A 16,525-nucleotide genomic window follows, 5' to 3' on the forward strand; every position below is an offset into this window, starting at 1 on the left:
CGCAGGGGACAGTTAATTTTTACTGGTTGTATTGAATGTTTTAGACCAATCATCAAACAATAATTAATACTTGGCAACTTAGGAAGCACATAGGTCCCTTATGATGCGTATTCAGGCATATGTGTAGAGTAAAAATATCATACGTAGGGTGTCCCAAAAGTACCGGGACTGGTTCTGTAACTTCAAAAGTAAGATAGATACAGACATGATTTTGGTCTCATTTTAAAGATCAACTCAATACCTATCGATTAAAACCAAGATCAGCTCAATCGGATAAAAATTGACCGAGTTATGACAATTTGAAATTAGTGAGGAAAGTTTACCCCTACGGTTTTTAGGAAGATTTTTCGCTTACCAGGATTCAAAAAGTTAATATTCGTATCCACTTTCCTCCGAATCTTCCATAACTTCCTTTTGCTTTTCAAAGTACCGTCCATCAAACCGGTTGCACTTTTTCATGCGCTCTTGCCACTTATCCAACATTGTTTTCCTGAATTCTTCCTCTGGGATGGCGTTGAAAAAGTTTTGAATTGCATTCTGGATTTCGGTCTTCGATTCGAATCTTCGTCCACGAAGCTCCTTTTTAAGTGTAGGAAACATCCAAAAATCACATGGAGCCAAGTCAGGGCTGTAAGGGGGATGAGGGATTGTTTCAACTCCATTTTTACTCATAAATTCACGTGTTAAGCTCGATGTGTGAGGCCGCGCTTGTCTTGATGGAGTATCCACGAAGCTTTCAAGTCCGACCGTTTCCGGGAAATGTGCATTCTCAACTCCTTTAGCACTTTGCAATAATACGTACTGTCAACTGTTGTGTTTGGTGGTACAAAATGTTGATAAATGACACCTCGAAAATGAAAAAAACACAATAAGCATCACTTTATAGGCCGACTTTTCGATTTACGGCGATGAAGAATCTTCCTTAAAAACCGTAGGCGTAAACTTTCCTCGCTGATTTCAAAGTGCCATAACTTGGTCAATTTTTATCCGATTGAGCTGATCTTGGTTTTAATCGATAGGTATTGAGTTGATCTTTAAAATGAAATCAAGATCATGTCTGTATCCATCTTACTTTTGAAGTTACAGAACAAGTCCCGGTGCTTTTGGGACACCTTTTGTACACGGAAAAAAATCAGGGTAGGGTTCGGCACTACCTATGGGTAGTTTTAGGGTTGGTAGTCCTGAGGAACAGAACATGTATTCGTCAACGCTACCTGTCGCTGTTCGTAGCGCCTACCCGCCGCTTGACTGCAACACACACGGCAAGCTTGTCTCCACAAGTAGAATTTCTCTTGCGGAAGGCTAGAATGTCCGGGATGCGTATGCGCCGTGGACTGCTCGACTATCGTCATCGTATTCGCCTCGGACGAGGAAAGAAAACATGGCTGCCCCGCGTCGCGTTGCCCAGTCCGGCGCTTTATTTAAAGTAATAGTTTAATACTATGAGAAAAGAATCAACACCCGAAAACTCCGATTTTCCTTGACATAAGCAAGCTGGCCAGGACGGCCTAGTGGTTAGCGTGTCTGACTCTAGACCCATAGATCCCGGGTTCGAATCCCGGTGGTGGCGACAAATTTTCACCGAACTGACGAGTGAATCTGCAGAAACAGATTCTACTCGACCTTAATCCCTGAAAATTTGAAAGCCGGAGCTATGGAGCATGAATGTTCTAAAAGTCCCCCTGATGCCCGTTGACAATCAAATAATTTCTTTGTAAAAACTCGTGTCTATAGCTAGCTATGGCTTCCTGAGCAACAAAAAAAAACAGGAAGAAAAGCCAAATAAACTGCAAGAAAAATTTTAAAAAATAAAAAATTAAAAAAAAAATAAAAATAATTGAAAAAACTATATTGTGCGCGATGAAATTATGCTCTACGGGTGTAATCAGATTTTTTCGCACATTTTGGCAACTTTGCATCAAGTAGGCTTCAGCCCTGCCGGATCTATCCTTGGAGCCTTCTGTTTCTGTGCCTACGCGCTGCCAGATCTGTTTCTGAACGTCACGGGTCATCTAGCGTGGAACGCAAGCGCGAGGTAGGCTTCAGCACTACCTTGGCTTACGACTGCGAAATCAGGCACCGCGCGGTAGTGTTGAAGGGCAGAAACTAGTCCTCAACTCTAACTCGTTTTTTTCCGTGTATACTTTACGCCGAATAAGCGAACCTGAAACTTAAATGCGGTAACTTCCGAAAACCATAAATAATCCAACGAAAATAAATAATTGGTACATAACAGCTTTCTTGTATGCAAAGAAAATAATTAAAAATGTTAAAAAAGAGATGTCAACACAAAATTACATAGCCCCTTCAATTCAGAAGATACTACAAACGAACTGTACCTTAACATTTTCATATCCCAGAAGCTAACGTTCCCATGACGAATATTGCTATCGCTAGCGATTGCAAAATCCAACTTGTTCACCCTTCTTTTCTTCCTCGTTGCCGTTTTCCTCTCCTTATTTTTCCTCTTCCGCTTTAACTCTTTCCTGATCTTTCTTTTCCTATACTTTTCCCTTTTTCTTCCGATTCCGATTTCCAGTGGATGCATCCTCGTCCGACATATTTAGGGGGTAATAATCAACGTCTCAGCTGACACAGCACAATGTCCGGACTGAAAAGTCCGGGAAATCCTGAAATCTTTTTCCGGACAAGTTGTTAATACCCTGTGTAACTTCCGTCCGTTACGATTCCCTCCGCGAAGCGCGCGGCGGGCGGGAGCGGTGGCTAGAAACAGTCGGAAACTCCGAGAAGCCCCGAAGACGCTTTTTACGAGGATGGCCCAGTTTCCGCGCTTTGACAGGATAAAAACGAAAATAGCGGATGAAAAATAAACCGGATTTAAAGTCTCTCTTCGAGGGGGCAAATCGTGCCGCAGGTCAGAGGGCAGGGATTAGGATGACGCGGAAAGGGGGGCTGCCGCACTTAGTCTTAATCAAATCGCAGCGCGGGGAGCAGGACCCCGTTGTCATCGGGCAGGGGGGAGGGGGGCTGGATGATAAGAGGCGCGAGGAGAGTTCCGAGAGAATCGAGACGCGAAAAGAGAACAAAAAACGCATAAAGTCGCCGAAATATGGCTCGACTTACTTCCGGGACCAAGTTCGATGAAGCCTGGACGATGCGAGCCCGGACTTTAAATCTGAAATACAATCGGATTGAAGCGAAAGCCGGGCCCCCGGTTTTTTTTTTTTTTTAGCGAGCGGTAATCTGAAATACCGGAAATGCGGAACGGAAACAAATTTTTTGTGCAACATTCCCCGGTGATTGGTTCCATTTGTGCGGAATAATGCGTGCATTCGTCCGGGACACGAACATTTCAAGAGAAACTTGGACCGATTTTTACAGATAGGAACTAAGTCACATCAAAATTGAGTCAAGGAAAATACGTTTGTTTTATTCCTCATCAGACTCTATTTTAGGGATAAAATTCAACGTTCTCACCTAGCTCGAGGTTTGATGAGAAGATCACGATATTCTTCGATAGTCGATACCTCTGTTAATATTGAACATAGAAACATGACATCGATTAACTTGACTTTGAATTAATTTCATAAAATTTAATGGGTTTAGTGCAGACCATTGTGTGTTAATACCAAGCAGAGTAAAATACATACGTAGTGCGGGTCGCATCTTTAGCAGTCATCATTTAATCTGACATTCAGAGGTATGTCTTACTCCTGAATATTTCAACTCGAAAGCAGTCATGAACCTGATAATTAGATAATCCTTTATCGCCAAAACATGATTTCCAAAGTCAAGGCAACGTCAACGTTAAGGCAAAGTCAAGGCTGATAGCTGAAATTGATAGACAAAGCTGTAGACAAAAAATACATATAGGAGCGATTCTATAGGTTGAAATGTTTGGTTCCTACACAAAGGGAGAAAATGATGGACTAACTATGTAGAGCCTCTCGTGGGTTGCCGTTAGTTAGTCTATTATCTACCTTCTTTGTCTATCGCAACCACCCGCTTTCACTAATAGGACCTCTCCTTATCTATTTTGTCTTCTTTCTCTATAGCTTTGACTATCAATTTCAACAATCAACTCACTGATGCGTTAATTGAGAGTGAAACATTTTCGGGTTTCTTACACGGAGAAAAAAACTTCGTGCATGGGACCCGAAGTCGAGGTCATACGGATCCTGAAGTTTTCGGATCTCGCATCCGAAAACTTGAGGTCTAGCTGCCGAAGTTCGGGTCAGACATCTGAAGTACCTAGGTACATACCGATGTAATTCGTATGTCTGACTCGAACTTCGGCAGTTGGACCTCAAGTTTTTGAATGCGTGATCCGAAAACTTCAGGATCCAGATGACCTCAACTTCGGGTCCCATGCATGAAGTTTTTTTCTCCGTTTAATAATGCTCATCTCTGAGTAAAACACGATTCTGCGGCACGCACAAGCGGACTATTCGATTACGACGGAGCAACCTGAAAAAAAACGAGTGAAATATTCATTGAGCCTGAGAAGAGGAAGCGGGTCATTTTTAAGTACTCGAGTTTTCAGGTTAAGGGGAAGGAATACGCACGCTGACGTCTCAAGTCTCCAGAGAGTTCGGTCCCCGCTCACTTCTCGACTTCTCGCCAGATGCCCGAATAATGCCCGTATTTCCCATGCAGAACTGCAGGCGGTCGGCGAGAGCTCCGTTCCGACCGCACAATCCGACAACCTCGCCGTTTGCAATCGTTTGAATAATTTATCCTTCAATCAGGAGGGACGCGACATGCAAGGCAGACGGAATGGTCACAGAAGTAGCTCGGCGCACAAAGGAACGAGATGGTCGGAGAGGTTGGATATGCAACTACACTTGAAAATTTTGATGTTTATTTCGGCTTAATATACAAGGCAGGCGCTTTATCGATAAAATTATTACGAGGAAGCCATTGGAACCACTTTTAAACCTCTATGTTTTGTGATAACGATGATAAGCATGAAAAGTGTCTACATCATGTCCAACTTTTCCGATTAACTCGCCCCTCTGAGTGGCGTAAGGACATCTACGACCGTCCATGGAAAACAGAACCTCGGCGCACGTGGAGGCAAATTTCAAAAGAGAGCAAGTTTAGTTCAGATTGGTCGAATAACGAGTCAGTTGTTCTAGTCACAGATTATTTTTTTCTCTCTTTTTTTTTAAAGTCAACAAAAAACCTAGAAATTATTGAACCATAAATGAAAATTTTAATTTTTTTATTAAAGTTTATAGAATTGAACTTAAATTGATTGATATAGAAAATACCATATTGAGATAATACACTAACTAATCACCAGAGTATAACTATGTTACCTATAAAATAAAGAAGAAACAAATTTAACCTAATCCTTATCCTATAAATAAATCAGCAGATGGTAATCCTGGATTTTAAACCTATGATTTTTTGAATGACACCATTATTTAATCCTATAAAACTTCCAAAAACTGTGGAACTAACTCTAGCAAAGAATTTACAAAATAGAAACATAAATAGAAAGGGACATAAAGTTTGAACCAAATTTGGCTTACATCGCCAGAAATTTGGCAGTATTCGAATGTTCATACGATGTTTTTTTTATTTTTTCTTAACACGGTGGCAGATTTGTTTTTGGTCACATTTTTAACCCTCAGGCTAGGAGAAGTTTTACAACAATAAACGAATTTATTCTCCGTGACTGGAGTGAGCCCAGCAGTTACGAGGGAAGATGGGGTACAACTCGTCGCCGTATTCTTCCATGTGAGCCCTGGAAAGCATAACGTTATGGGGACAGCAGGGTTTACGTAGAGAACCAGATACGCCCTAACGTCGCAGTAACGACAAACTCAGCAGGATAGAACAGCGTCGGCGTCCTCGCTTGTCGTCCTGTCGAAACAAATCACTAAGAAGCGCTTTTGGAACCGCGTAGGGACACAGGGGTCGAAGGGAGGTCGCTGACACGTTGGGGAGAAAAAAGCAATTAAAGTATATCTTTAACCATGTACAATTTCAGAAAGACCTCTGTAAAGCGTGTTGCCGCCATGCGGGGACCCTGAATGGAAAACTTGAAAAAAAAAGAAGGGGAGAGAGAGAGAGAGAAGAGATGAGCGAAAAAAAAAACAGTGATGGACCAGTAGACAAGGCACGAATTTCAGCATTCTGATACATGTTTCGTATCTAAAATTTCACGTAAAACACGGTGCTCACAACGAAAATTACCGAAATCAACTCCTTACGTAGATATTTAATGATCCTTGATACGTGAATTCAAACCACCCGCTCATGAAAACTCAAGGCTCTACGTGACTCACATCGCGCGCTAATCGATATCATGACAGTCTCTGCGATATAAAAATCTGGCAACCTTAATCTTGACGCTTTGGCTCAGCTATAGCAAGTAGTTTATAGTTTGAACAACACATGGTGGGAAATGAACATTACTCGATTGAGAAGCTTGTTGAAACCGTTGTAGTGCACGATTTGACACATGTTGAGCATTGAGTTTCTTATGAGCGGGCAGTTCAAATTCCTCGTAACCAATGTAAAATAAAAACGTTATTATCTTTGTCAGGAGTTGATTTCGGTGATTTTCGTTTAGCGAAGCGTGTTCTACGTGAAATTCTGGTTAAGAAACATGTATCAGAATGCTTAAATTCGTACCTTGTCTAGTGGTCCATCATTGCTTCAATGATCCAATGACGAGTTTACCGACATTACTGCGAATCGGGTGACCGATCTCAGGACCTATAAAAAATCTAGGTACATCAGCTTTTTGATTCAACGGAAAAAAACTTGTTGGTTTTTTTTTTCCAAAACGACTATTTGACTTACCTTTGCAAATTTGGACCATAATTTGCAACAAGAAGCCAATCCATAAAAACACCTACCTGCACTGGGAAATTGAAGTCGGAGAAGAGAAGGAAGAACAAGAAAAGGTAGAAAGAGGAATAAAAGAGGACGAAAGAAGAAAAAGAAGCGGGAGAAAAAAAGCAGGAGACAACGAGAAAAAGGAGAAGAAGACGAAGACGAGGAGGAAGAAGATCAATACGAAAACGAAGAAAGATAACAATTGGAAGAAGAAAAAAAGAGAAGACACAGAGGGGGGTCAAGAAGAAGAAGAAACATCTGTACGCGGAGAAACATCAAGAGCGCCAGCCTATAGCGATTGTTAAAGTGCAAAACCACTTATCTCCGATGCGGTGTTTCAAAATTTCTGCTTCTTTACTACTTTTTCGAAGAGAGACAACCGAACGTTATAACTTGAAATTTATACGGAATGCTCTGCCAGTAGAGAAGGGAAATCAAGGAAGTTTTCAAGAAATAACATCGACTAGTCTTCCAAAGGAAAAATAAAGCATGGCAGGAATTCCGCAACATCGCAGACGGAGATACGAGGTTTCACATTTTGGCCATCAGATTTGTTGTATCTGAACTGAGCCTGAAATACTAATTCATATTTGGAAAATGTGGTTCATTTGTTCCACTTACAAACGCGTCGATGAACTCGGTTCATTTTTGCTGATCTGGCTCAATTCATAGTGCGATTATCTTCGAAGGGAACCAGGCACTCGGAACTCGAGTCATCGGCAGACCCGGCAACCAGGGTGGGAGAACTCTCGAGCGATTGAGCTGGAGTGCTTACGAGGAGTCTTCCAGGAGAGCTTTTTATTCAAGCTCAAAGCTGCTGAGATTTATCGAACGGCGGGGCGCGGATGGTGGTGCCGGGGGGGGGGGGGGCAGGGGGCTGCTGCGACAAAGCTCAATTCCGCGCGCGGCGGGAGGTAAAACATTCGGAATTATTTGCTTTCTTTCAACCACGGCCGCAGCCATTCCTCCTCATCCCGAGCTGTCAGATTGCGAGAAACCCGGCGTTCGACTCCCGGGAAAAAGGGATTTTTAATTCGACTCAGCAATCGTGGGCTCCGATTCCGGCCCCAGTGTCTTGCGCCGCCTAGGCGTTGCCAAGGCGAATGGGATGCGCCCGTTTTTCGTCCGGGTTGCAAGGGTCGGAGATAACCCCGGGAAAGTCAAGGAATCATGGAAAACCGAGAAATAGGGAAAACGGTGACCACTTACGCCCAAATCTCCTGACATTATTACCTTTTTCCCCGGCTTCATTGAAAAACATTCTGACAATGTATGCCCAAAATTTCAACTCAGTTACAATAATCAGACATTACCTAACAGCTTGCAAGTCAAACTCCTCCGACGAAGTTCCTAAGAAGAAAATTCCCTGATTTTTCCCTAAGTGGCGTGGCTTGCTTTGCTATTTATATCGATTGTTATGCCATTTAAACCTATGGAAAAGGATCGATAAATAGGGTGTTCGTAGAGAACACATTAATAATCGATTCTTTATTATAGCTTCATAACAATCGATGTATTGCAATTCACGCCATGCCACTGAGGGAAAAATCAGGGAATTTTCTTCATAGGAACTTCGTCGCAGGAGTCTGACTTGCAAGTTGTTAGGTAATGTCTGATTATTGTAACTGAGTTGAAATTTTTGGCATACACAGTCAGTATGTTTTTCAATAAAGCCGGTGAAAAAGGTGATAATGTCAGGAGATTTGGGCGTAAGTAGTCAGGTTTGGTGTCCGTTAAGTCAGGAGACAGGCAACAGAATTTCAAGATTTGACTAAACTTTTAACTTTGTTGGAAGGAAGCGGAGGATTTTCGTATAATTTGGCAACGGTGTGCTCTGAAGGGATGCAATTGTCTGTGATAAGGAGCCGCCAAAGCGGTGGCTGAGTTGTCGGCATACTCTAAAAATCGTGAATAAACTACGGTGAACGATGAAAAGTGCACGGCGTTCGCGAGATAACTATTCGAACGCCGGTGCTGGTTAAATTGCTGCGATCAAATTGAAGGCGCATCCCATACGATTGTTAACTAGAGACTAAACTAAATTTTACAATGAGGGACAACCATTTCTGGCTCTTTACAGAAACGACATGAGTTTTAAAACGCACAAAAAGTGCGGGAGGATCAGAATTCCAATTTGAGGGAGGACATTTGATTTTTTACCCAGGCATTCAACAAAATGCCTGAGTTTACTCATTGCCTGCGACGTATTCAAAATTAAGGAATTATAATTAACTATTTATTCACATTTCTTTGTCTCGAAGTCACGAACTTTGACTCAAAATCGGGGAAGTTGCCTGAAAAGTAAATCAGGTCCCATAAAAGTAAACCTCTCGCCATCAAACTCGTGAATTTTGGGTGTGATTGCCAGGAAGTCTGACAATTGACTTAGTCACTTTAATTTAGCTCGTTTTCTATACCGTTCGATGAAGAATATTGTTCTAAATGTACTCAGTCATTATGTGGATCACCAACGGAATTTCAAAAAGCAAACCTAATCAGCACTTGATCATTTGCATACATTATTTTAATCGTAGAGTTTTCGTCGAAGTTTCACCGATCAATTCTTCTTTTTCCCCCTCGAAGAATCCCCGGAAATGTCCCTCTCCCGTGTAAATTCGAGAGGTGGAATTGGAGATGAGATCCGAAAGCTTTCAAGTTGATTTTGTATCTCGTGAATAATTTTGCAGGCAGGTGCGCGCCGTTTCATATGCTTCCGAATATTTAAGCTCCAGGAAAGTTTCGAGTTGAAATTAGCATTTAATAAGGACTTATCTACAAAAAGGGCGTTTTGTTATTTTTACCCGTGTTTTCCTCCGTGCTGCGGGTATCCGGGTAACTAGAGGCTAATTTATTTATTTACTTAATGCCTTGTTCTTCGGCAGAGGGGGAATCGACCTTTGCGCCGCATACTTAGACGTCTTTAAATCAAAAGGACCCATAGCCTCTCCGGCATTAGCCCCGAGATCCATGGGATTGCATGCATGATAGGACTCGTGTAACAATGGATATAGTTCCTTTTGATTTTAATACATCCGATTTATTTTATGAAGTAAATCGACACGCTCCCTCGCTCCATTTGCGCCGTCCGAGGCAAGACTCGCGAAAGGAAGTCATTTATAGAACTAAGATCAAAACTTGAAGAAAGCAAACCCTACTCCAATAGACTTGGAACAGATACCGAAGAAAAATACGAAAGAAAGAAAACGAAGAAGGAAACAGGAAGAGGAAGAAAAATAGAGAAAAGGAAGAGGAAGAAAAATAGAAAAAAGGAAGAGGAAGAAAACTAGGAAAAAGGAAGGGGAAGAAAAATAGGGAAAAGGAAGAGGGACCTTATCTGGTAACTATTATTTTGTCATTATGGTACTACGATCGATGTATTTCTTTCTAACTCGAACTATTAGGTGGATTATTTTGGAAAAATCGACATTTCTGTCTCGAGAACAACTCACAAGGAATGTCCGCGCCGAAATTAAAGCATCCTCCAAAATCTGAAAACAAAACCGAAAGTACCTTTCAACCGGCACATGCATTTTGTGGGGGATTCATTTTTTTACCCTTTTCTCACGGGTAACAAAATCGTATATTCAAGGTATGAAACTGAAATAACGTATGTTTTATTCGACACGAAGATGGTTTCAAGGTAACGCGCGCCCTCGTCCTCGACCGAACGTCAAGATGACACGGCCGTTTACGCTCGCACCCATCGAAAAAATGTGTAGCACTGAAAAACCTTCAAAGATTCGAGTATGCAACGCGCACATCCCTCAAACACGAATAGTTGCATTCAACGCCGTGCGCCAGTTGAAGGCGCTTCGTTCTTTCTCCGCTGTTTGGTGTCGAAACGAAACTATCTTCAGTTTTCTATTTATTTTCTGTGACGTGCCATTTTTAGTGATTCGTTTGAAGAAGGGGGATATCCACACATATTTTCAGTGGACGCAAAATCTCTCAAGGAAATTGAATTTGTATCACTTAAATGAACTAATTATTATCAACTCTCACTATTTTCATTCTCAATTACTCACTTCGTTTTGGGTGAACCTTGAAAGCTTCCCAAAATTTTCTTTCGCCTATAGACAAAGGCCGACTGTTTTATAAACTTGATTTTGTGTGTTTCTATTTTTCTCTGACCATTTAATGCAAAATCGATCCTCAATCCCAATTTGCAGATAAGCAATTCTTTTCTCTTAAGACGTGTCGTTGGATTTCTCGACTGTTTTGAGATTTATCCCTGTACATGCATTTTATCGATAGCCTTTGTAATTTTTGGAATTTCAACAGATTATGGACGTTATGAATATTTTCAGAAGAATTCAAAATTAAGTATATGACACAGAAAACATTCGATTGTACAAACGGCTTTCCAAACTGCAACGACTTATTGGTGTAGATATTTCTTAAGTTTATAACGTAACGTCTGACTCATGAATGTTCCTCTTTGTCTGTTTCAGGTAAGTTACTCATGAGAATCAACTACACTGCGTGGTGCTCAATGCTTAATCTTTTGATTTTGTAAGTTACTTGTATAATTCCCAATGGTGTGGTGTGCTTTACGATGAATCGATTATGATCCGTCATTTATATCTATGAAAAAGAATCTATCAACAGGGTGTTCAAACGAATACCTCAATAATCTAATCTCCATCATAGCCTCAAATGGGAACGTATCAATAGTCGATCATTTACGTTTCGTCCCTGAAAATATCCTAATGCGTCATTTTATTTGCCTTTTCATTTGTATTACTCGTTTTCTACGAACTTCACATCGGAGATCGCACTGAATATATCACAATTGTATTTTTCGGTAAAAATGGAAATTAGCACCCGCCATCGGTTTATATCTGAAATGCAGATTTGACCGGGTTTGTCAATGTCGGGCTTTGGACCTGGGGGAAAGAGGATTGGACAAATCACCAGTCAACAGAAATTTATTGATCACTGGACCGGCTGATGATTGGTGCATTTAGGTTGATGTGACTTTTTTACAATCTCTCCTTTCTTAAAACTGGCGAACCAATCAGTGAAACATAGTAATAATCATCCTATACGCACTCTATCGAACGATACTTTCTTCTCGAACGCTAGTATGCTGCCGTGATAAGAAAAAATGCCGCATGAGCCTTCAGGCGTTGCCAAATTTCCGTTGATAAATCAAGCATTTTCGGGAAAATTTTTGTAAATATTTTTCTTTCAATTTTTCAGGTAATTTTGTTCGCAATTTTATCTGAAGTTCTTGGAAAAATATTCGTAACTTTACTCAAAAATAAACATTTTATTAACAGAAATTCGGCAACTCTCGAATGTTCATACCGCGTTTTTCCTTATCACGGCAGTATGGTTGCGTATCTTGTGGGAGCTTAATTTCTGAAAAGAGCGCTCTGTTGAGTAAGAGGAGAGGACAGGACGGACGATGGTGATCGGGGAGTGTCGAGTGGTGGATGTCGGGCGAGGAGTTTCTCTCGGGGGATGATGACGTCGGCCATTACTCACTCGGTGAGGAAGACGAGAGCCGACGCCAAAGTGAGCGGTCCCGAGAAGGCCCATTTAAATGACAAACTGTATTTTAATCGGCCGTCACTCTCCCAACCCAACTTCTGCCCGCGCGCTGCAGGCTCCCGAAACAACACTCTCGCCCACCGAAACAGGATTCGTGACACCTTCAAAAGTTTTTGAATATATTAAAAAAAGTCCCCCCTTTTCTCCATGAAACTTTAAAGGTACCTATGTATTAAATGCATCTTTCTTTTAAAGAGACCTCTAATGACATATATTGTGATTGAGAGTGGTTTAGGGAGATATCCAGCGCAAAATCACTACCCTCTCTATCCTTGGTGGCTGAAGGAAAGTTTGTGTTTCAAGCCCAGTCCGACTTCGTCAAATATGGATTTCCAAAAGTGGAATTTTCAAGTCAAGATCTCAACTCGATATATTTTACTTTCTTACTTAAAAATGCGCCCAATAAACCATTCCAGGATTGCTTTCCTTAAAATTGGGTTCTGACAGAGGATCGGAATGTTGGACACCTCTTTCTTTTAAAGCCGCACCATTATGATAAGGAAAGAAACATAATCACAAACATGGCAATCCTCGCGAATTTCAAATAAAATTCAGTGGTATAGCTTCAGAAACGGATCGCTCATTTTTCGCCAACAATACAAAATGCAAAAGGAAAAATCTTAAAATTTTGACAAATCTTATAGCAAGTACGACCTACTTTAGAGTCAACAATACCCGTGGAATTTTACCTTTAAAATTTTGATATTTTTGCAAAAATAAATTATTGCAATTCCTAGGAAGGATCTACTTCTTGAGTCTTACTGCTGCATTTCACTCAGGAAGAAAGGTCCTTTTATGATGGTACGTTCACGCACCCTTAAAAAGTTCTCTTAATGGCAATGAAAACTATACGAGGCCTCCTTAGGGACAAGAGCTGGTCAGAGAACGACCATTAATCCGGCGCCAAGGGGTGCCTAGAAAGAGAGTAATACTCATTCGTACACCGTTTATACGAACTTATTTGCAAAAATACCAAGTCTATCAAAGAACAATCTATACAGCGTAGTCCTCCTGTGAATAGTCAATACATATTTCAACTAACTTAGGACAAGCGCAAGTGACACATATCTCTTCGGTGAATCTCGGTAGTTCATCAATCTGTACTTGATCAGCCGGTGAAGTAGGATGTAAAGTCATGCTTTGAGGGGGTGGAGGACGGAATGACACGCTTCGTGCAAAGAGATGATTATTGTGCATGATATGCTGTCGTGCCTGTCAAAAAACGCGCATGTACGGATGTTTCTTTCATACAGATACGCGGTTGCATGTTAGGGGAGCTATGGGGGGAAGGGGGAATATCGTGGGGGCAGAGGGCAAATATTTGCTCTGGATCGGGCATAGCAGTGGTCGGTGGTCAGGTTGCGAGTAATGGACTCCGACTGTCCTGCATTTCGATTCGCGCTCGGACCTGTAAACAAAGTTGATATTAGCACCCCTGTGTTGCCGATCATTTACACTCAGGGATTTTTTTATTTTTTGATATCGACGTGAATCTCTCTCATATCATCGATGAAACTGTAAAATCATCATGTACGTGATATCCTTCAACCGTAACCTAACAATAATCCCTTAACCCTGATTCGCTTATTTACACATTTCATTTATTACGATGTAAGAAATAAACCCAAAAATAAACACGCCACGCAATACTATAACTGTAATTATCCAGGAGAAAAGAACTGTGCCTAGTTCAAGAGAACTCAAAATTGCATCACTAAAAGCAGAGCCAAGAAAGTTCTACGAACACTCACCAAGAAAAGTCGATTTCAACCGGATGGAAGATTGAATCCTTCAGTCTAACATATGAGGTTTCAAGAAAAAGCCATTTTAAAGTCGAATCTGCCGTATCGAGGGTGTAAAATTTCCTGATTTCAGTGTGTTTAAAGGCCCTCGTTGTCACTTTATTAAATAGTTGTTGCCGGAGTGTGTTGAAAATTTGATACATTTCCATATTTACCCTAAAGGAAAATTACTAGATTTATTTTTCTCACAACCTGACAACCTTGCTGAATGAACTAAACCTGCTCATTACTTATTCTTCAGACACCTCAAAATTTCAAAACTCCGATTTTTCGACCGAATTGAACGAAAATTGCATTACTAAACATTTTGCCCTCGCGAACTATATCGTCCCTTTTCCCATGGATGGTTGTTTTATGTGTTTAAAGGCTCATTTGATGAATATTAATGCTGAAAAGGAACACTTACGCGTACCAAAAATTGAGCTTTTAAAAAGCTGACTGAACTTAATCTCAGCTCGACGGACGTTCCACTGCGTAACTAGGAAGGCGACCGCAGGTCAAAAGGCGTAATCGAATGTGAACTTTAGCCTTTGCAGCGCAGCCGTCGAGTCTCGTAAAATTATGTAGAGATTGGCGGTTCCGAATCGCGCGGCAGTAATTTTCGGGCGCCCTGACGATAATAATTAACGAAGGGAGACGATACGACCCTTTCCGACCGTTTTTAGGCCGGTTTGAACACGGTTGTCGGAAGTCATTCTTGAAATATTTCCCCGTCATCCGTATTCTGATAAATTGTGAACAAGCACCATTTGGCAACTGTCTGCGGCGGTTTTTCATGGTTCCATGAAAAGTGCCTTTAATGGACCATTAAACAGGGTAAGAGTTAAAGCACCACAGAGCTCATCAACATTTCACGACGAACACGGCGAGTGTGTCGGCAGTTTCCGAAATCAACGCATAAACAAGTAAAAATGGGTCAAATGTGCTCAGAGATTTAACATTTCAGAGACCCCACATCGCTATCTTTCTTGCTGTATTGTTGTATTGAAGTTACACGCAGAGGTCGAGGAAATTTGGCAACGTTTGGAGGCTCATGCGGCGTTCTTCCGTAGCATGGCAGTGTTTTGCATCGTCACGCGTGGCCTTTTAAAATTAATCGAAATTCGGCAGGACGCAGTTGCCAGCAGTACTTACATTAAAACAACGGATCCTTCAGATTCCGTCGAAATTAGGCCGGTGATTTTCGTGGAGATCCGGCAATGATTCTCCACTCCGAGTTAATTAAATTTTTACCCATCCAAAGTGACCCGGCGGACCCTCGCGTGTTGATTTTAAAATGATTCGTCTCCGTGTGACATTTTCGCCCGGCCTGTTTCAAAAGGACGCAAGTCCGTTCTTCGATGAACCCTAGAAATGTAGCGTTCGTCCACATCTCAGGGTCCGTTCGAAACCTGGCGTGTCTTTTTTCTAAACAAGTATTGCTTTATTTTCACCGTGTTTTGAAGAGCAGGGGGAACGCTGTTTTTCGCGTTTGAAGATGCGCACGTTTCGTGTACATCGATTTACACGTGTCTATGAGATGCGGCTACTCTGCAGTCAACATTTGACCGAAGTTTTGGTAGGGGTTGTGGAACGCGAGCGAGTGAAAATTGGGGAGGGTTCAGTCTGAGTGCGTTTAAATCATTTCGATATTTATAGACGACTGTGAAATACGTGGTCAGAGTTGAGAGGCCTCCATCAATATATCTTAATCGGTTTGTGAGATACAGGCTGTCTGTTACCTTATGCATCATAAGACGTATTTCTTTTTAACAATTTTTTTCGAAAACGTCTTCAACCATAGTCTAAAAGATTGCAATTGACACCTACATTAGACACCGTCGCATTGGACTTCTACATGTGTCTCATAAAGATGCTTTAGAAATCTGATGGAGAGGAATACAAAAAAAAAAGAGAAAAAGAAGATGAAAGCTGAGCATAATAGTATGAGGATTATTCAACTCTATCTTAGTTTAAAAAGTTGAATATAAGGCAAAATGGCTAATGCAGTAAAGTGTGATTCGATCGTGTTAAAGTGGCATCTAACATTCAGATACAACTATTTTAACTCTGCGGTCGCGAAATTGCCTACCCTGCTATTTGAAGGCGATTTAGAGCGTGTAGACCGCGCTGACTTACTTTTGACTGAAACTTCTATAATATTTGTATTGTTTCAAGTTTTCAAGGTTTTCTTAGTATAATCCGCTCTTTTTTTTTACTTTTGTCCTCTTCTGTCCATTTTTTCCGCTTCCTCTTATTATCGCTGAATTTTAAAATTGTAAATTTAAATCACGCTTTCTTTGATTTCGAATAATCGCACCACTTCAACCCAGCCATTTCAAGTTTCTATAATTTTGTAATGAAATAATGGCTCT

The 16,525-nt window shown here is 41.2% G+C and overlaps 1 protein-coding gene across 12 annotated transcripts in view; it reads left to right on the forward strand.

The window, feature by feature from the left end:
- CaMKII (Calcium/calmodulin-dependent protein kinase II) overlaps window positions 1–16,525 on the forward strand; it is a 252,745-nt gene that overhangs the window by 138,583 nt on the left and 97,637 nt on the right. The gene's annotated exons all lie outside the window — the stretch shown is intronic.

Source organism: Bemisia tabaci, chromosome 3, assembly GCF_918797505.1.
Source record: "Bemisia tabaci chromosome 3, PGI_BMITA_v3".
Taxonomy (NCBI): Eukaryota; Metazoa; Arthropoda; class Insecta; order Hemiptera; family Aleyrodidae; genus Bemisia; species Bemisia tabaci.